The following is a 17,990-nucleotide window of genomic DNA, read 5'->3' on the forward strand; positions in this document are numbered from 1 at the left end:
CCTTTGACTGTAGGGTGAGAAAAGTTGGCATTCTTCAAAGAGCAGTTTCCTTTTATTAAGATTTTCTGCAGTCAGAGATAACTTTCATTGTGCTTTATGCTGAACCATGTGCTCAATGAATGACTGATCAATGTTTTGTCAAACCTGGACATGGTAGACTACAAAAGCAACATGATGAATACAAGCTATAATATGTTTCAAAATATAGTTCTTTATGATCAAAATGAAGGGAAATATTCCACTGGGATCTCACATTCAGGACAAAACTACCAAGTCAAACTTACAAAGTTTAATGTAAGGTTATATTCCAACAGCCACGTACACATTGACAAGTCAAACAGAAATAAGAGATTGCCAAGGGAACGATGTTCCACTCAAGGAGCAGCTGAGCCTTTTGGATCCCAATGTTACTCAAGCATTTGGGAAAAACCATGAGACAGGTGACAGTATCTGACCGCATTCCTGTGCTACTGGTTCTCCTCCTATGACCTGCCTTAATCCAGATCTTCAGGGACAGTGTCCAGAAGGAAGAAAGCTGTTCTGTCTCCTTGAATGTCAAGTTCTTGACTGCAGTTCTTTCCTCCTACTTTTTCTTCTGCTTTAATTATCTTTAATATTTAAGAAATGGCACCTGGATATAAGACCGTACTCTTCTTCCTTTAGATGTTGGGTTGGTTTGTTTTTTTTTTCCACCTACTAACTTCATATCTTATATTCCTCCACAAGGTGAGTACCTGTATTTACACGTAGAAATGGGACCAATTTATAGTGATCACACTTGTATAATTCATTATCTTTCTTCTCCTTAAGTCCTATGTGTGTCCTTACAGTTTTGAACTACGGGTTATATTTCTAGGATAACTCCTTTCCCCAAAAGTTAGGCAACGTGAGCTTGACTAAATTGTTAAACATAATGTCACACTAAATAATTAACAATGAATAACTTTTGTTCTATAGTAACTAAGGTGGATTTCAGTTCTGATGGTTAATTGAAGCAGGGATGACAATATTTTATGAAGGTACTATCTGACAGCTATTAGTAAGTATCTGCCTGGTAGTAAAATCTTGTGATCAATGTCCCCAGGAAATAGCTGTTTCAGAGGTACCCAAGGCAGAAACTCAATGGTTTCTTGAAAATATTGCTTCTGGTTGACGAATGCTGGTGGCCTTGCTCTGAGACACGTGGTTCTTACCATCCATTGTGTATGACTTGGATGTGCATGTTGTTAGGTTACATGATTAATTATGTGACTATGTGAGGCTCTGCAGCCTGACTGAGGAGTCCAGTGTGCTTCTGGAAGGATGAAGAGCCCCTACAACACCGTGAAACAGCTGAGCCCCTACCACATCTCCTCCGGGCTACCTCAGGACAGGATCATATTCTGCACATATATGCATATATTTCCCACTAATGGGCTATACTCTTCACTATCTAGTGAGGGAACAAGCTGAGCCTGATGATAACATTTGTGTTTGCAAGAGGGCTGAGCATTCCTGTACGTGTGGTTGGTCCTGTGGGCATATACCTATGCTCAGCCAGGCTACTGGCTGGACTGAGGAACACAGGGTGATGGCAGCCTGACCTCTGTCAGGTCACCAGGTCTGTCAGTCTCTAACTTCCATAAATCTGTTAAGTGTCATTAGGCTGCTGTTGACATGGAAAGCAATGCAATATCGCAATTCCAAGGTATTTCAGATGTTTTCAAAATAGCATGTCTGGAAGCTTAAAAGGCAAATCATGTCTGTTCATACCTTTGTTTAGAAACTGTATAGGCTGACTTACCTTTCCTATATGTACCCCCAGAAGATACATTTTCATGCAAGAGAATCCTCTAAGGTGCACGTTATTTCGTTTGGTGGATACTGTTGCCCCCTGGAGGCCATTTCTCAATTATCACACTTAGCTTGGAACTTAAATCAGACCTTAAAAATGTTTGCTATTATAAACAAAATATTCCCTTTAGCAATTACAAATATTGTGACTTTAATTAAAAGGGTTTATGAGGGTTTATGAGCTTATCAAAGAAATAACTGATTTCTTCCTATGCTAATTATTTTTCTACATTTGTTGTTTAGATTTGCAAATTACTAAACAGAAAATTGTAACTGCTTTTTAAGGGAGATGACTATTTAATTTGAATACAGTACTTGGGAAAAATAAGGATTTTGTGAATATGTGTATATGTATTAAGCAGTGTAGGTAATTGACCCAGGGAGTGTGAGCGTCTGCACGTGCACTGTAGACAGGTCTCTAGGCAGTTCTACTGCTGCTCAGGTAAATGCAAGAAAAAGGGTAGTGCAAAGCTGTGAGCAGAGGCAGTCCTGGACGTCATTCATGCTCTGTAGCTGCTAAATGTCCCTGGTTGTAAACAGTGCTAAAGTCAAAGGCAGGTCACGGAGCTGAGTTTTGCTTGGCCATCGATAACTGGTTCAGCTGATGGCTAAGCGGACACTTATTCAAACCTCACATCCAGCTGCTTCTCCACTGCTTGGCCTCCTGGCACATCCCTGGGGTGTCTCACAAGCCTCCTGAAGTGGAGGCTAGATTTCTGCATTTGTGTAAAAAAAAAAAAGAAAAACACCCTTCATTTCTGGGTGTGCTAAAGACTTCAAATGCATTACAACATTTTGGTGGATGACTGTTTGCAATTGAGATACAGCTTGGACATCAGTGACTGTTAGTCCTTGGCCATTGTACTCAAATTTGAACTACTGAGCCAGTGCATTGGTAATAATTCCTTGGGCTGCCTATGCAAAAAGGTATTTCTCTGTGTGAATGGAAGTCTATTTCTGAATACTTAGTTGTTTCTGTAACTAGTGGTATGAATTAATTTGTACACGTCTAATTGTGTAGCTTTTGCAATTAGTCCCTTGTCTACACTTGTAATTAGACTGTTTTTTCTTCAAACATGCCGTACTTCCCAGACTTTTTTAATCTGCTGGTGCTAATTTCTGCTGCTTCCCCAGCCCCATGGGGTGCTACAGTTAGCTCTTGCTGTTCTTCACTGACCTTCCTGCTCTTCCCTGGGGTAGCATTTAGAAGGTAGCCATGCCAGCAAAGAAGCAACTCTACACTAGTGCAGGGAGGAAAAGGGCTATCTGTGAAGTGAAACAGGACAAAGGCAGAGCTTGCTACTACATCTTGTGTGTATTGCCTAACCCCAGTAGTGCCAATATTTCTGGTGATTATTGAGCTATACACCATGACAGACACCCTGTTCTAGACCTCTTCTTCGGATTTGGCTGTTGACTGCCATCCTCACACCAATCCCATGCTGCAGGAAAGCTGACAGCTTTCTCGACAGGCTTACGGAGAGCTCTTGTCCTCCTTGTGAGCTCTTCTTTGTCTGAAAGCAGTAAGTGTCCCTCCTCCAGTTCCTGTCCTCTCCTCTCCTCTCCTCTCCTCTCCTCTCCTCTCCTCTCCTCTCCTCTCCTCTCCTCTCCTCTCCTCTCCTCTCCTCTCCTCTCCTCTCCTCTCCTCTCCTCTCCTCTCCTCTCCTCTCTCCTCTCTTTTGTCCTCAGGTTCATTACTCCCTCCCTGAGTGCAAGTCACATTACACTTTGTAACACTTACATAAAATGTAATCCAATCCTTTGCACTGAGCTTCATTAGTACCTCATGTAATCTGAGAGGCAGTCTTAAAACTGCTGAAAAGCATAGGAAGGGTGCCTTATTAAGGAGTGCAACAGCTTGGTTTGCACTAGTTATGTTCTGTCAGTAATATCAGTACCGAATGTGGTATGTTCAAGTATTGTGATATAACAGGGTAAATATCAGTTCTAATTATTATTGCTTTTTCTGGGCTTAGGCATGGATAAAGATTTCATGCAACCGGAGATGCCAGGAGTTTGTAGTTGAAGCTCTCTTGATATCCTCCCTGACTTGTTAAAAGGATAAATTTTTCCTCCAGTGGAAAAATTCAGTCTGTGACATAGCCTAGAAGTGAATTTTGAGGATGAGCTGATGGTTTGAGTCTCACCTTGTTTTTACATGCTTCCATCTTGTTTTTACATATCTTCTGCATACATTAATGATAAAGTTTAAACAATTGCATGTAAACCAACAGGAATAGTCTATTACTATTCCTTTCACAATTCTAGTTTTATAAATAAGGACATACGCAGATAGAAAAGCACTGAGGATGCCCATACAGCAAAAGGAAAAGCCTAAGCCTCCTGGCTCTCTGCAGGTTCCCTCTGTTTCTTCCCAGCAGCTCCCAACCTGACTTTCCATACCTAATCCTCCAGCTGGGCTTCTCCTTATGTTAGTTTCAGTAGACATTTATGTTTATTGCTTTTTTTCCTTTTCCCACTGTCCCAGGCCCCTGAGTGACCACACTTGTTGAGTAAATGAAGTTACCCTGCCAGCTGCACTCCTGCTATAGAGGTGCTGGCACAGTCTGGGCAGATAGGGGTCCTGGCTGAGTCCACTGAGCAGCCACTTTCCAGGCAGAGTTAGGGAAGGAGAACAATGGAGCAGGAGGACATGGCAGGTGAACGAGGGCACTGCAGAGGCTTGTACCCTGTTAAAAAGTCTGCTCAGAGGCAGGTGCAATGTGTAGCTTATCCTTCAGAGGGGATCAGCCTTGCTAAACTGTCAGACTAGGTCTAGTTGGGGGACCCCTTAGATCAGACTGATTTAAGGGGATGAAAAAGAGCTTTCAGGACAGGGGAGGAGGGGATGTTTCATCAGGCTGAAAATGGGTGAAATATCCATTTGCTGTCCATTTGGAAAGCCAATATATTTATATATATATATATATATAAATACCTGTGCATTATTTACAGGCCGTGGCTTAAAATGATGAAGGAAAAAAAATATTTTTTTTTGTTTCAAAATGTCACCTTTTCCCTCCTGAGGCTTCCTGTGAAAGGAAAAGGGCTCTGGCTTATGACTGAAGCTGGAGGAGGGCGACTAAGGTCAAGTTGGATTGACAGCACTGGCTGCAAGATAAGCTTGCTCAGTTTGCTCTACAGTGAACATGATTGGAGAGTCTTTACCAGGATGTTTAACACACAGAGAACACTTTCCCATGAAAGTTTTTTTGAAAACTAAATGTGTGTTACAGGCCACTGAGGCACTGAGTTAAATGAGGTGTCTCCCCACAAGGGAAAGGCAGTTTTGGAGATAAATAATCCAGGTGTACTAAATTCTGCTATGTACTTACTACTCCTGTTTGTTAAAAAGGGGGCAGGAGGGGGAAGGTAGATCTTAAAGCCATATTGCTTTGGAGAAGAGAGGAAGTTAAAGTATCTACTTCTGTTTCAAATATAAGTCTTTTTCCTGTTAAAACCTCCAGTTTTAGGAATGGGGCTTTCATGCTGACCACAGGGAAGATTTAGGCTAACCATGGTAGCACTGGCAACTAATCCCACTTTCAGTTTCTGCTCTAACCACAAATGCAAACCCCACCAGTCCCCAAGGCAATGATGAGGTGAGAGCTGCCCTGGGTGTGTGATGAGTGGTATTTACAGTTACAAGAATACGAATAAAGCAGGCTCTAGAAAGGCGTTAGCTGCCGTCAGTTACAAATACCACGGCAGGAAGGAGAACTAAAACCAGAATGTATTTTCTTGTGTTCATGATGGAGGGCAAATATAGCCACAAACGGAAGGTTTGAGAGGAAAAAGGTATTTGTAAATAACAGTGAGGAGGAATTCTGAACTGGAGCAACTGCACACTGATCACAGCGCAGCCCTGGGGCCGCCTGTCCCACCAGCAGGGCCAGAGCTTGGCTTTGTCTGCCACTGTGAATAGGTGGACAGAGGGAGGATGTCACTGCTGCCTGTGTGTGTGCATGGCAGGACTTTGAGCCCTTTTCTCCAGAGTGCAAGGGAAGGGGAAAGAGATAAATATCAAAAGGACTTGCTGACACAAAAAGGTGTCATGCATGGCAATGTGCCAATAGCCCTGTCCTTAAAACCCCTGAGAACTGCAGTTCAGCAGTACTGCTCTTCTTGGACCTAACTTATTCAGCCTCTGCAGAGCTATTCTGGTCTAGGTCAGTATGACTGATGGGGGTAGAAAAACGCAAAATACTTTTGCAAGATCCCTTCCCATAAATTACTTCCAATGAATTATTTACAGTTTACATTATCAGCTACACCTTACACAATAACATTAAACTTTGTGAGGACTTGCATGAACAGCTGCATCTTACATGGTATTTTTTCCACCTTTACGTTGAAGACGCTGGGTCTTTCAGGGCTGCTAACTAGGCAAGTAACATTTATTCAGCCACAGGGCAAACGGCTGTTACTTGCTTGAAAGATTGTAACTCTGTTTATAGTGAAGTATTAACAATATTTCTTAAGACCTGGCTTACTTGGGCCTTTATGGTTAAGGTGCGCATGTGGAGTCTTGCTCACAAAGTAATTCAGTAAATCCATTTATTTCAGAGTTATGGTTATAGCTACAGCGATAATGACATATGGCATAGAAATCTTTTTGGTGATATGTGTGAGGGAGAAAGCTCCCTACCTTTATTCTCATGTTAACAGGAGTCCTTAAGTAGCTGTTAGATGAAAGGCTCCATCTCAGAGGCTGCAGATGCTTCAGCAGGTTTAATCTGGTGGTGGTATGGTGTTGAGGGTGAGTTTTGCTTACATGCAAGCTGACACAGCCCAAGGAGGATTGGTACCTGGGGTCTGATTAAGACTTACAGAGCTTTCCAAATAGGTCCTAAGCTAGACAAGGTCTTCTCTAAGAGGCTTGGAAGGAGTCCTATATCCCATAGCCACAGCTGGCTGAATGCAAAGACCAGCTAGGACAAAAGTAACATCAGATTTTCCTGTACTGTAAAGTGTGAGGATGTTAACCTGAATACATATGCACGGGTACTGAGAACTGGATTAAGTTGGCATGGCAGAAGTAGCTGCAGCAGCTGTGTAGCAGCCACACTTGGGCATCTGCCAGGCTCTTAACCTTTCCCATCTTTTGAACCAAGAGTCAGAGCCCAGATGTTCCTTCAGATCTCAAAACATCTTCCCAGCAGAAAGGATGTACCTGTGCTCTCCAATTTGGGCCTCTCCTCCTTGAAAAGACCTGAAGCCAGGATTTACAAATCAGAGGCTGGATCAAAAGAAGTTGGTAATTCACTTGGGAGTGAGCCTAATGAAGGCTCAGTGAGAGAGATGGGAGCACAAGTAGTTACAGCACTAGGGCACTGTTAGTTGGCTTTTCCTGAACTGTCTTGCACATTTGTTATTTATTTCTGACTTGTACAAAGGAGCAACATCCAAGTGTGTTTTGTAATTTGGCAAATGTCAAGAAACTAGGTGGCTGCTTTTCTGAGTTCTCTTCTTTACATGCAAGGCTTCCCCTTCCCCCTGCTGCTCAGCAGAAGTAAACAGTATTCCCTGGGCCAGAATTTAGCTTTCCTTCAGCTCTTCATAACATTTAGCTCAAGACAGTTAATGTCATTAGTTAGAGATCTCCAATTTAAGTGTCATAAAATACTAATTATAATAAGGCGCTTGATGTCTCCCTCTGGGTGTGCCAGCTCAGGATGCTGCTGAAGTCCTATTGGGCAGGAGTTACCAGGACAGAACAAGAAAGGTGTTTTCTCATGCTAGGGAGAAGGTTAGTCAGAAACCTCCTCACATTATTGATGAACCTAATTTATTTTATTACTTTAGAAAAGAATCCTGATTATACCTGGAAAATAGCTGATAACCCCAACAGCAAATGGTGTGCACAAGACCACTCAAGTTTATGACTATGCTGCAACAGCACATTTTGCTGACTATTGAGTAAGAGTAATGAATAAGACTTTGGCCAAGTCAGAAGCACAGAATATCCACAGGGCAGAAAGAGCCTTGTTTTGGTTTCATGGGAGGAAGTCCTGGTGATTTCAAGATTCAAGAGTAAAAGAGGTTGTTTTCCATTTCCAATAATCAAATTATGTCTGGAGACCTTCCCAAGGACATGATTTTCAAAGCTTGCTTGCTTGCCTCATGTTTAAACTCTACTACACGGTACTAATGGGCTGCATTCTTTATTCTATCAGTCTATAAACAAATAATTCATGTCAGAAGTGTTATGTATGTATATAGTCTGACATGAACTCAGAGTTAATGCAGCTTTCAGACACCTCTCTACACCTGCTCTTTCTGTAGATGTATTTTAAAAGCCATTTTCCTGCCAGCTGCTGAGCTGGTGCTAGACGGGATTTCATTAGTAAGACAGATAGATACAAGCTGACATCCTGGTTGAATCAGTTATTGGAGCTAGGGCTTACAGAAAATCCTTGGGGATGTGTGTACAAGCATGTGAAACCACCAAGGAAAAGAGCAATATAAAGTCTTTGGTGCTTAGAGCTGTGACAGTTGTCCCAGAGGTTAGGCTGGCTATAGAACTACAGGCTGAAGGTAGCAGGGAAACCATCTTGAGCTATATACATGGCTTTTGTTTTGTTTTATATATTAAACCTTGCATGTTAACATAATAAATATGCATCTGGCTTAGCCTGTTGCTAAGAGTGACTGGAAGGCTGGCAGAGCTTCCTGGGGATTCACCACTGCTGGGAAGTCCCACTGGGGTTTTCAGGGTGTTCCTCCACTGAGCTGCCAAGCCCTGTCTGGGTTCTGGTAGATGAGGGTGGGGGAGAAGAGCCTCCTGGGCACACTCTGCCCCATGCCAGTGGGGCACACAGCAGTGCCTGGGACTCCCCACATGACTGCGAGGTTGTATATGAGTCTCTAGCTGACTCGCATGCAGGGCTCTGTAATAGAAGGAAGTAAAAACAAAGATGAGATCTTGCTAGCACACATTTCCAAGAGACTTCTGTTAAAACAACAGTGGATTTTTTTTGTGTAAAGTAGTTCCTTTTGGCTGTGTTGGAAAGTGCAACTTTTTTGCCAAATGGATCTTGCATCTAGAGATTTTGTCATTGTAAGCATGTCAGGAAGGGAATGAAAAAGAAATAAAAGCTGCACTGACAGTACCTTTCAACGCTGATGAGGGATGCCTATGATCATACACAGAAATGGGAGATGAGTAAGACACTCAAGGCCATAATCTGCTCCAGCTATGCAGAGATGCCGAAGAACAATGAAGAGGAGCAGTTGGCTTAGGAAAGTTTCTCAGGGCTGCAGGATGTTGGATATGTGCCCCTATTCTTTTGGAAAGTAATACCATTAAGTAATGGAGAAGAAAAAGGAAGACACATACTCTTCTGAAAAATGGCCTATTACATCTCTGTTTTTAATCCTTTCAGTCCAGAGAAAATATGGTGCAATGCAGGTGATGGATGTGTTGCATTTACAAAATCAGAAAATGCAAAGTTGGTTCCTTCAAAACTTAAACTCAAGATGGGTTGTAAGAGAACAGACCTGGCACTGCACATGATATAATCATGAACGGAAGTTGTGCATGCGCTTCTGTGTTTTTATAGATCAGGAGTTTGTAGCATATTGTGCTCTGCCCCATCAAACCTTCATGCCATTAGTAGAGTGAGAATTAGGTGCTGTGGGACAGTTTCTGCCAGGAGGCTTTGGTAAGCAGAGTGCCCAGCTGCTCTGGGCCTTGAAGCATCAGCCTGAATGTTTGACAGCAGAATTTTGATCACAAAATCTGAAGCCCTCACGTTTGCACACAGACCATGTCTACTTCAAGCTCCCCATGCTCTTTCTCTCCAAAACCTGAAAATTTTATTGCTGAAATCCTGCTTGTTATTGCCTTGCTGACTGAAGTACTTTTGTTTGCTCTCTCACTGCAGATACCTGAAGAAGCACCATTTGTCTTTTCAGAAGAGTCTGAAAACAATTTACCTGACTTACTTTACTTTGAGCCATTGTAATCAGTTTATGTCTGGGTATGATTTCTTTTCTTCCCCACAATTACACAAGCTTCCAGTCTTACCTTTATGCCATAGTTTATATCTCGTGAGTTGAATCTTAATAAAAGACAGTTACAAGCCTTTTTATAAGCATTATTACTGTTTGTTGGATATGTAATGTAAGTATTAAAGTCTGAAGATGTTCTGCCTGCTATGCTGTCAGATGCATTTCTGTAGCAAAACTTATGGCACACTGAATATTTAGTTGTAATAACTTTTTCACATAAATTGTGGTAATGCCATCTTAAATATATTCTTTCATTGCAGGACTAATATGATAGTAAAGCATAGGGTTGTTTTTTTTTTAATTCAACTTGAAGAATCTGACTGTTCTGAACCCAGTAGCAAGTACTGAAGTGTTTGTAACCATACTGAGCTGAAGGCTTGCTTTCACAACCGTAATATGTTCACAAACACATCCAAAAGGAACTGAGACCAGCCTGCATATATAGGGTTGACTTTCCCTTCAATGTGTAGCCAGTGTAGAGCATTTCTGTAAACACAGAAGGAAACCAAGCATGTAGACCTTTGGGCACAAGGTTCTTAATTTATGGAAATCACTGCTACCCAGCAGAAGTCCATGAAGCTACAACAGCTCATTCCCTGCAGCAGATCTGCCCTTTGGCTTCTTCAAATGTGTGTTTGTGTGGTTATTGTGGGACAAGCTGAATGTGGCCATCCGCACTGATTAATGTCCGTCTTTGGGAATAGGACACCACTCTCAAAAACATTACTTTTGTAAACTGTGTGCTGTGTAGGAAGTAGTTTCTGGCAATGCAACAGAATGTTGCTGCATTCTGCACTCAGAAAGACTATTTCTCACCAATTATTAAAAGCTTTCAAATTACATAGTGGTAAAAGTCCTATTGCCTGAGAGGAACTCTCTGGCCAGACCAAAATACATCTGAAAAACTTCAGCGTATATTCTTAGAGGTCAGAATGTTCCTGCATTTCTAGCTGTCAGGACTGAAGACTCCAATAGGTCTCCAGGTCTGGCTAATTCAGACCTCTAACTGGGACGCTATTAAATAGGTTCAGAAAAGATTTTGGTATTCCTGCCCTACCTCTACATCTTTGCAGGGATTCACTATTACTGGTGGGTACTCTGTAGCAGATCATTTTGCCAGAAGTGTGCACATGGAAATTAATTTGGGCCTAAAATAAAACCAAACAAAACAGAAAACCAAAAACAACAAACCAAACCAAGCCAAAAAAAAAACCAAAAAAAACCCCAACAAAACAAAACAAACAAAAAAACCCAGAAAAACAGAAAAAGAGAAGAAAAAAAAATCCATATTTTTGAGCCAGAGCAACTTATGATGAACTTGTAAAGAAAAACCATTTGCCATCCTTTCTTTAAAAAAAGAACAGTGTAATTTCTCTAAATTGATTCCTACTCAGTTTCTTGTCCCTGATGGATACGATATGAAGAAACAGTCTCAAAGTAAGGGAAGAAAAACAAGTCTTCTTGAAAGCAGAGATAGTGATAGGGACAGATTGCCTGGAGAGACTGTGAAATCCCCATTACTAGTGTTTGATGTTTGTCTTATCTATGATAAGACAAGCATTTATAGAGAAAGACAGAGACAGGGATTTTGCCCTAAGAAAAAGAGTGTATGGCCTCTTGAAGTCTCTTGCAGATTTCTGCCATCCTCCCCTGTTCTTTCTCTGTGGTTTATGTTCCCTTGAGTTTTCTGATGGTCTCTTCTATTTTCTTAAGTGCATATTATGGAGGACTCACATATAATTGTTGGGTGTTTGAGTGTAATAAGCTGGTTTTCATTTTCTTTGATTTTCCAACTACATTTTGGTAGTTAAATATCTGCAATAGCATATGACCTTGTTAAACCACACTCCAGTAATCCATAGTTCAGAACAAAGAGTCCAGTTTTGGATTTGGAGTTTGGCAAAAAACAAACCAATCTCATCCTACTGTCCTGCCAAAGAAACGTGGTGCTCTTGAGGTTAAGGTCCTCAGAGGCCATTCAGAGGCCAGTGAGCCGTCTCCTCAGCCACACAGCATATGGGCTGGATCATAGGGAGGGTATTAACCATAGCATCATCTGGGTGGTCTTCATCCCTCAGCCTGGCTGCTTTGCAGACTATGCAAATCCTCACCCAGCAGATAAGCAAGTGAAAAGAAGGAAGACTGCTTCTTTCCATGGTAGGTAAACCACACATTTCACTCTGCCCTTCAATCTTCTTGTTTGAAGACAAGGTTCTGTTGAGTCAAGAAGCTAAAGGGACCACTGTGTTCCTTTCTGATGCTAAAAAAGTAAGACCCATCCTCCAAAAACTTTGTTTTTCATGGAAACATTAGGATGCCTTTTCCTGAAGAATGCTACAAAACCTCCAGTGTAGAATCTGAGGGTTATTCTGTCTTTAATGGTTATATGTATACATATATTGGAATTTGCCCATGGGTAAGTAAGCCTACAAGTCAGGGCTGGGTGCTGCAGCTCTTACACAGCTAGTCCCCTGTCATTGTTTTAATGCCACAGATATAACAAGAAGGCCTCAGGAGGACTTATAAATCTTGACCCCACGGTACCTTCTGGTAGCCTCAAACAGCATTACTTCTAAATACAGAATATGTATGTGGTTTATCTCATTGCAGGCACAAGTGACAATTGTCTTTGCTGGAAGTAGAAGAGCAATCATGTGACAAAATTTTCCTTCTGTCAGAAAAGGTTGAGTGCATCAGTCTAAAAAACCTACTAATTGATCTCTTACCTTTTATGCCTGGAGCACCCACTGATGCTGATGGATACTGGTTTAACAGTATGGGTACCTGGATTTAAAGACAGCAGATGGCCCGAAGTATTGGACTTCACATCACAAAACTGACCTGAAGAATCAGCTATGGAAATAATGTAAGAGTTACAGTGAACAGAAAAAAAAACAAACCCAAAAAACTTTAGGGCCATCAAGGCCTATATTTATATCTTGCTGCCATGAAAGAATCAGTGTCTGAAATTAGTGGTTGAATGGTTGTGTTTGCAGAGGGTGAGCATGAATGTGTCTGTATGGGGGGATGGTTTTTTGCTAATGCAGATCAGGGCTCCTTATAATTAGGGGTGGCAGGTGGCGAGGCCTTGCCACAACCATGCATTCACTCTGGCTCTTCTCTCAAAAATAGGATTTGGGGAAGCGGGGAGGCATTCAAGGGGATGTCTCAGGTTCTTGGTTTTTGCGCAAGGCGTACCTTACATGGTAATACTGAGCATGATTGATATCAGTCTGAAGCAAACTCGGTTGGTTTGGGTGTTTTTTTTTAATTCTGCCCTTAACCAAACCTGTAAAGCAGTCCCAGGCTATGGCTTCAGCAACCAGCAACGGGAGGCCAGCTGAGTTGTGTAGACTCCCACAAAGGGTGTTTTGCTTCCGGCAGATGTCCCAGATACCAAACCATTCTATTCCACCACAAAAATAGTTGCATAAAATATTGTGTGTTGGCCCTGGCCTGACAGTGATGGGATGTTCCACTTCTCTGGGTGGCTGGAAACGTTCCACTAGAGCTGTGGCTTATGTCCAGCAAGCCTCTTTATGTGGGCAGCAAGGTGCCCCAGAAGAGATATGGGGCACTTTTCCCTTCCCTTTTGCAGCTGTGCTTTTAAAAACCAACATGTGTTTTCTTAACAGACTGCTGGCACCTCACTTTGTGATGAGGAGGGATGGGAGCAGGATCACAGCTTAAGGCTCCTGACACATTTCAGGAGTGCTGCTGTGCCTTCAGGGAAACAACCACCTACAACCAAACCCTCAGCTGGTGTCAACTGGCAGACACTGGTGACCACAGTGCTGAGAAACTGATTTACACTGGCTGGGGATCTGCCTCCAGAGAAGAAGCGTGAAGGAAGCAGAGTGTATTACATTGCACAACAGAAGTGGTGAGGAGCCTGCATGTTCAGGAGGGTCATTAGTGTCAAGGCTTATGTTGGTCTTCCTAGTGCCGCTTTCTCTTCTCAGTTTCATGTGCTTCCCACCCATGGCCTTTCCCAGCCTTGCTAGGAACAAAGCTATGCTGTTGCAGAATTTGAAGCTGGTAACCACTACTGACTGCTGCATACAAATATTTGTCAGAAAACTGTACCATAAGAATGATGCCAAAACCAACCCCGATTCCACAAAGTGGTCCCGTGTGGACCGGTCAGTGAAATCACGCAAGAATGTTCGTTTTGAAAAAACAAAATGATCTTAGCCAGAAGAGGCCTTCTGTTCTGTTCAGTGGGTTTCAGACCTGGTTGAAACCTGTCTCTGCCCAGTTTGTCATTCCTCCTGGTTTCATGGGATGTGTGCTTTCAAAATAAGCTGTGAAAATGGGCCAAGCACCACACCCAGAGAAGCAATAGTCTGTTACTGTCATCATCAGAGTGACAGCAGCACAGCCATCGGCCTGATTAATAATCCCTCTCCTAAACTGGCACGTGACCAAGCCTGCACTGCCTGATTTGCAGACAGAGTGAATTAAGTTAATTCCCCTTGAGAAGTTCAATGTGTTGCAGGCACACGTGCTGCCCCTATACTCTGCCTCCACTGACTTGCACCACTTGAGTAATGCAGAGTGTGCAAAACAGATATCAAGTCTTCTGACACAGTTCACAGAAGTTCATCCATTCACAAGCCCTGTCTTTGGTATCTGTTTAGACCAGAGACAGCATGTGCTCCTAGATCATCCTCTGGTGTAAAACTTCTGGCTACCAATCAGTCTCAGAGATCTGCCATGCTGGAGGCTCTTGCCTCCCATCTTCAGTTGCCATTTTAAGGACCTTGCCTCCCTGGCTTTTTCTCTTTGTATTTCTCTTAAACAAAGCATCTCATGGTGGTAAGTTTCACCATTTCAGGAAGGAGTGGTGGGCTACCATTTCTTAGTCTGCTGCAAGGCTAAGCACAGAAGGCATGTGAAAGCACGTGAAAACAGCAACCTCACTGGACTGTGTCAACACCCAGCACTGATGTGAAAATCAGAGCTGCTAGGTGGAATGGAGTTTATCTGAGCCATGGAGCAGCAACATCCTCTACTAAATAAATGTTCTTGCTTGCCTCCATCCAGGTTAGAACGGTACAAAGGGCCAGCAGCAGGCCCTGGTCCAGCTAGGTAGTCTCTGACTACGAGGGTATCAGTACTATCGGTCAGTTTTGTTGCAGGAGTACTTTAAAGTCCTAACTTGGAACTGATCTGCATTTTCAAGATGCTATAAATGTGCAGCAGAAAGATAACTCAGCTCCTGAGAGCTGGCAACTGAAATATGTAGTGAGCAGGAGCAGGTGGATTCAAGGGGGTGCACAAGCCTGTGGATGGACACAGCCTTTTTTCTGCTGCTTCTAGATTTGCTGGTTGACTGAGATGGCACTAGACAGTGGAGGTTTTGGGAACACCAAACAGACCATAGCCAGGAAAATGAGAAGGCCTTGTTGGTTTCTCAGCTCCTTATGATTCTCTTTAAGGAGCACCCTCTGCTCTGGGACAAAGTGCCAGGCTGTGTCCAACACATACACTGAATTCATCTCTGCTTTTGATATGCCTGGAAGCTGTTAATTCACTCAAAACTGGAACTCTTTTTGTCAACACTAGCTACTCATAAAGGCAACAGATGCATATCAGCACATTAGCCAGCACAGAGCTTCCCTGTGGAGGTGTTTAAAGGGGACAGTGCCCAGTTCCCTATTTTTGCTCTTTGCTTTCACCAAGATGTTTGAAGTCTAAACCACTGCCTGACGGTAAAGAAAAGACAGCCTCTTCCTCTGCAAGCTGCAGGGTACTTTGAAACAGATTGTCAATTTCCCTAACAGTGATAAAAACATACCAAATTTTTCTTTTTTTTTTTTTCTTTTTTTTAAAAAAAAAAGAATATTGATAAACGAGAATAGAACAGGTTTGTAGCTTTAGAAGTCTGGTGTCCTAGACCATTCTTACATCTACTCTTGGACTTTACCACCTGCTGTTAACACAACTTTATTTACTACACAGGATGCAGAAAAACTAAGCTATCAAACAGGACTCTTCAAAACATAGTGTAAATCCTCTTGTGTTAATTGTGGTTATGCTCAATGCCTTCTGATGGGGTAGGCTGTGTAAGTGAAGGCAAGGTAGAAAAGAAGGTAAAATTATAGTGCAGAGACAGTGTAATACTAAGACTGCAGTTTGTGAAACATTGTATTACATAGCACCTCACCAAATAAAGTCAAGTGTGTGTTTTTAAATATTAGTGAAGACATGGCCTTTATGGGCTGCTATTGAAGGATATTTCAGTTTCATAAAACAAGGCACAAAAATAACACTGGTAGATAGTTATTGATATTCTTTTTTCTTTTGTTTGAAACTTACTTTTAGAATATAGAAATGGAATTCTCTAGTTGAAACAGGTCTGTGCAGTTGGTCAAAAAAGGACGGAAGGCTTGAGCTGTGATAGGAAAATGATGAGCCAACAACAGCTATGGTATAAATGAGAATATCTCAAGTAAGTAATTGAATTTGTTCATAAAGGTGATAAGTGATGAGAAAATCTGCTTGGGTTTGTACTTGATGCATGCCAGCATCTGAGTTTTCTATTGGTCTGAATGACAATTCACAACTGATGGCTTGCAAGTACCTTTCTATGAGTTACAGTTACAATAAGTATCTAAAGGAATGTTACTTAAAAGCACCTGAAATGTGATCTGACTTTTTTTTTCTTAAAGCATACAATATACTTAACTTTTGTAAGCAAGTGTACTAACCCTAAACATGCTTTAATTTGATATTTCTTGTACCCCACCCACCCCTTCCCCCAAATTCTTTGACATGATGTGGTAAAATATAAGCAGCAAAGCTGTTTGTACAGCAAATGTATACAAAAAATACATACCTTTTTTCAGATAGACTTTTAGATCAGAATTGAAGGGCTGCCAAGGGACTTCCTCAGACAGAAAGATGTTCTTGGAACAGTGTGCAAATGACCCAACTTGTTGAAACAAGCCAAAACAAGACCATTTATTGCTAGATAATTGCATCAAATCAAGTTTGAATTAAATGCAATTTTAACTGTGAAGGGAGATAATGTAGCTAATATAGAAGAGGAAAACAGACTTCAGGAACAAAATTCATTCCTAATATACTGTTAGTGGAACCAGTAGATGTTATTCTGGTGATATGACTCACACTGTCATACAGAAATGATATATGATAAATGATATATATATCATTCTCCTCAATATACACGAAAATGACCTTTTTAAATATGTTATTAATCACTTTAAATAATGCAATTATTAAGTGCCATATTTCTTGATGAGTGAGTTAGAGTGTTGTAACAGCAGTTACCTAAGACCTTTTTTGTAAGTCTCAGAGTGGTTCAGCAAAGTTGCACACCTGCTTAGTACTCCAGCATTTCCACACAATACCATGGGCCACAGCCGGTGTTCACTTACGGCAAGAAACTCCAGTGTAATAGGAAAGCAGGACTTTTAGCCATGGGAACACATATTTATCCTGGATAAATTACTTTGAAATTGATCTGAAAACTGATTATTCTGCCAATATTCTTATAAAAAAGAATACCCCCAAAATATGACTGTGACGTCCCTAAAAACAGTTTTGTGCTCAGATCAGAATACTTTGACTTGGCTTAAAAATTGATTTTGCTCTGTGACTGGTCTCTGAAAGGCCACTGGCTTTTGTGTGTGTTTGGGTTTTGGCTGTTTTTGTTGTTGTTGTGGACTTTTTGTTTTTTTTTGGGGGGAAGCTTCTTTTTTTTGTTGTTTTTGTTTTGTGACTGAGATGAAGACAAGCAAACACTGCGCAGAACTGCTCAATGTAAAGCAACAGATTTCTTCATAAAGGTCAATATCATGAGGTGCATCTAGACCATCAGAAGATTTCACTCTGATTTTACTGTCTAAAGAGCAAAGTGAAGGCATGAGGCACTTTAAAGACCAAAGATCAAAGAGAGGGCTATGCTGGAGCCCTCATGTGGGAATGGTGCATGGGCAACAGCACTCCGTCAGCTCTATGGCTAAAACCAGTTCCAGTCAACACCATGATCCAAAGGCACCTAAGAAGAGAAGAAAGCTGCGACTGAAACTTGCTAAGACAACTGGCTTAACCTTCAGTTTATGTACCATTTTCAGTCCATGTCCCCCTACACACAGCTTGAGGACACTGAAGTTACA

At 41.8% G+C, this 17,990-nt stretch overlaps 1 long non-coding RNA gene across 1 annotated transcript; it reads left to right on the plus strand.

The window, feature by feature from the left end:
• Window positions 1–74: 74 nt before the first annotated feature.
• On the plus strand, window positions 75–9,986 carry LOC134159175 (uncharacterized). Its single transcript, XR_009963061.1, has 2 exons — window positions 75–726; window positions 9,720–9,986. It is a non-coding gene; the product is annotated as an uncharacterized LOC134159175 (long non-coding RNA).
• The last annotated feature ends 8,004 nt before the right edge of the window (window positions 9,987–17,990 follow it).

The sequence above is a fragment of the Pezoporus occidentalis genome, unplaced genomic scaffold (assembly GCF_034315485.1).
Source record: "Pezoporus occidentalis ecotype Australia unplaced genomic scaffold, CSIRO_AGI_Poc_V1 ctg141, whole genome shotgun sequence".
Taxonomy (NCBI): Eukaryota; Metazoa; Chordata; class Aves; order Psittaciformes; family Psittacidae; genus Pezoporus; species Pezoporus occidentalis.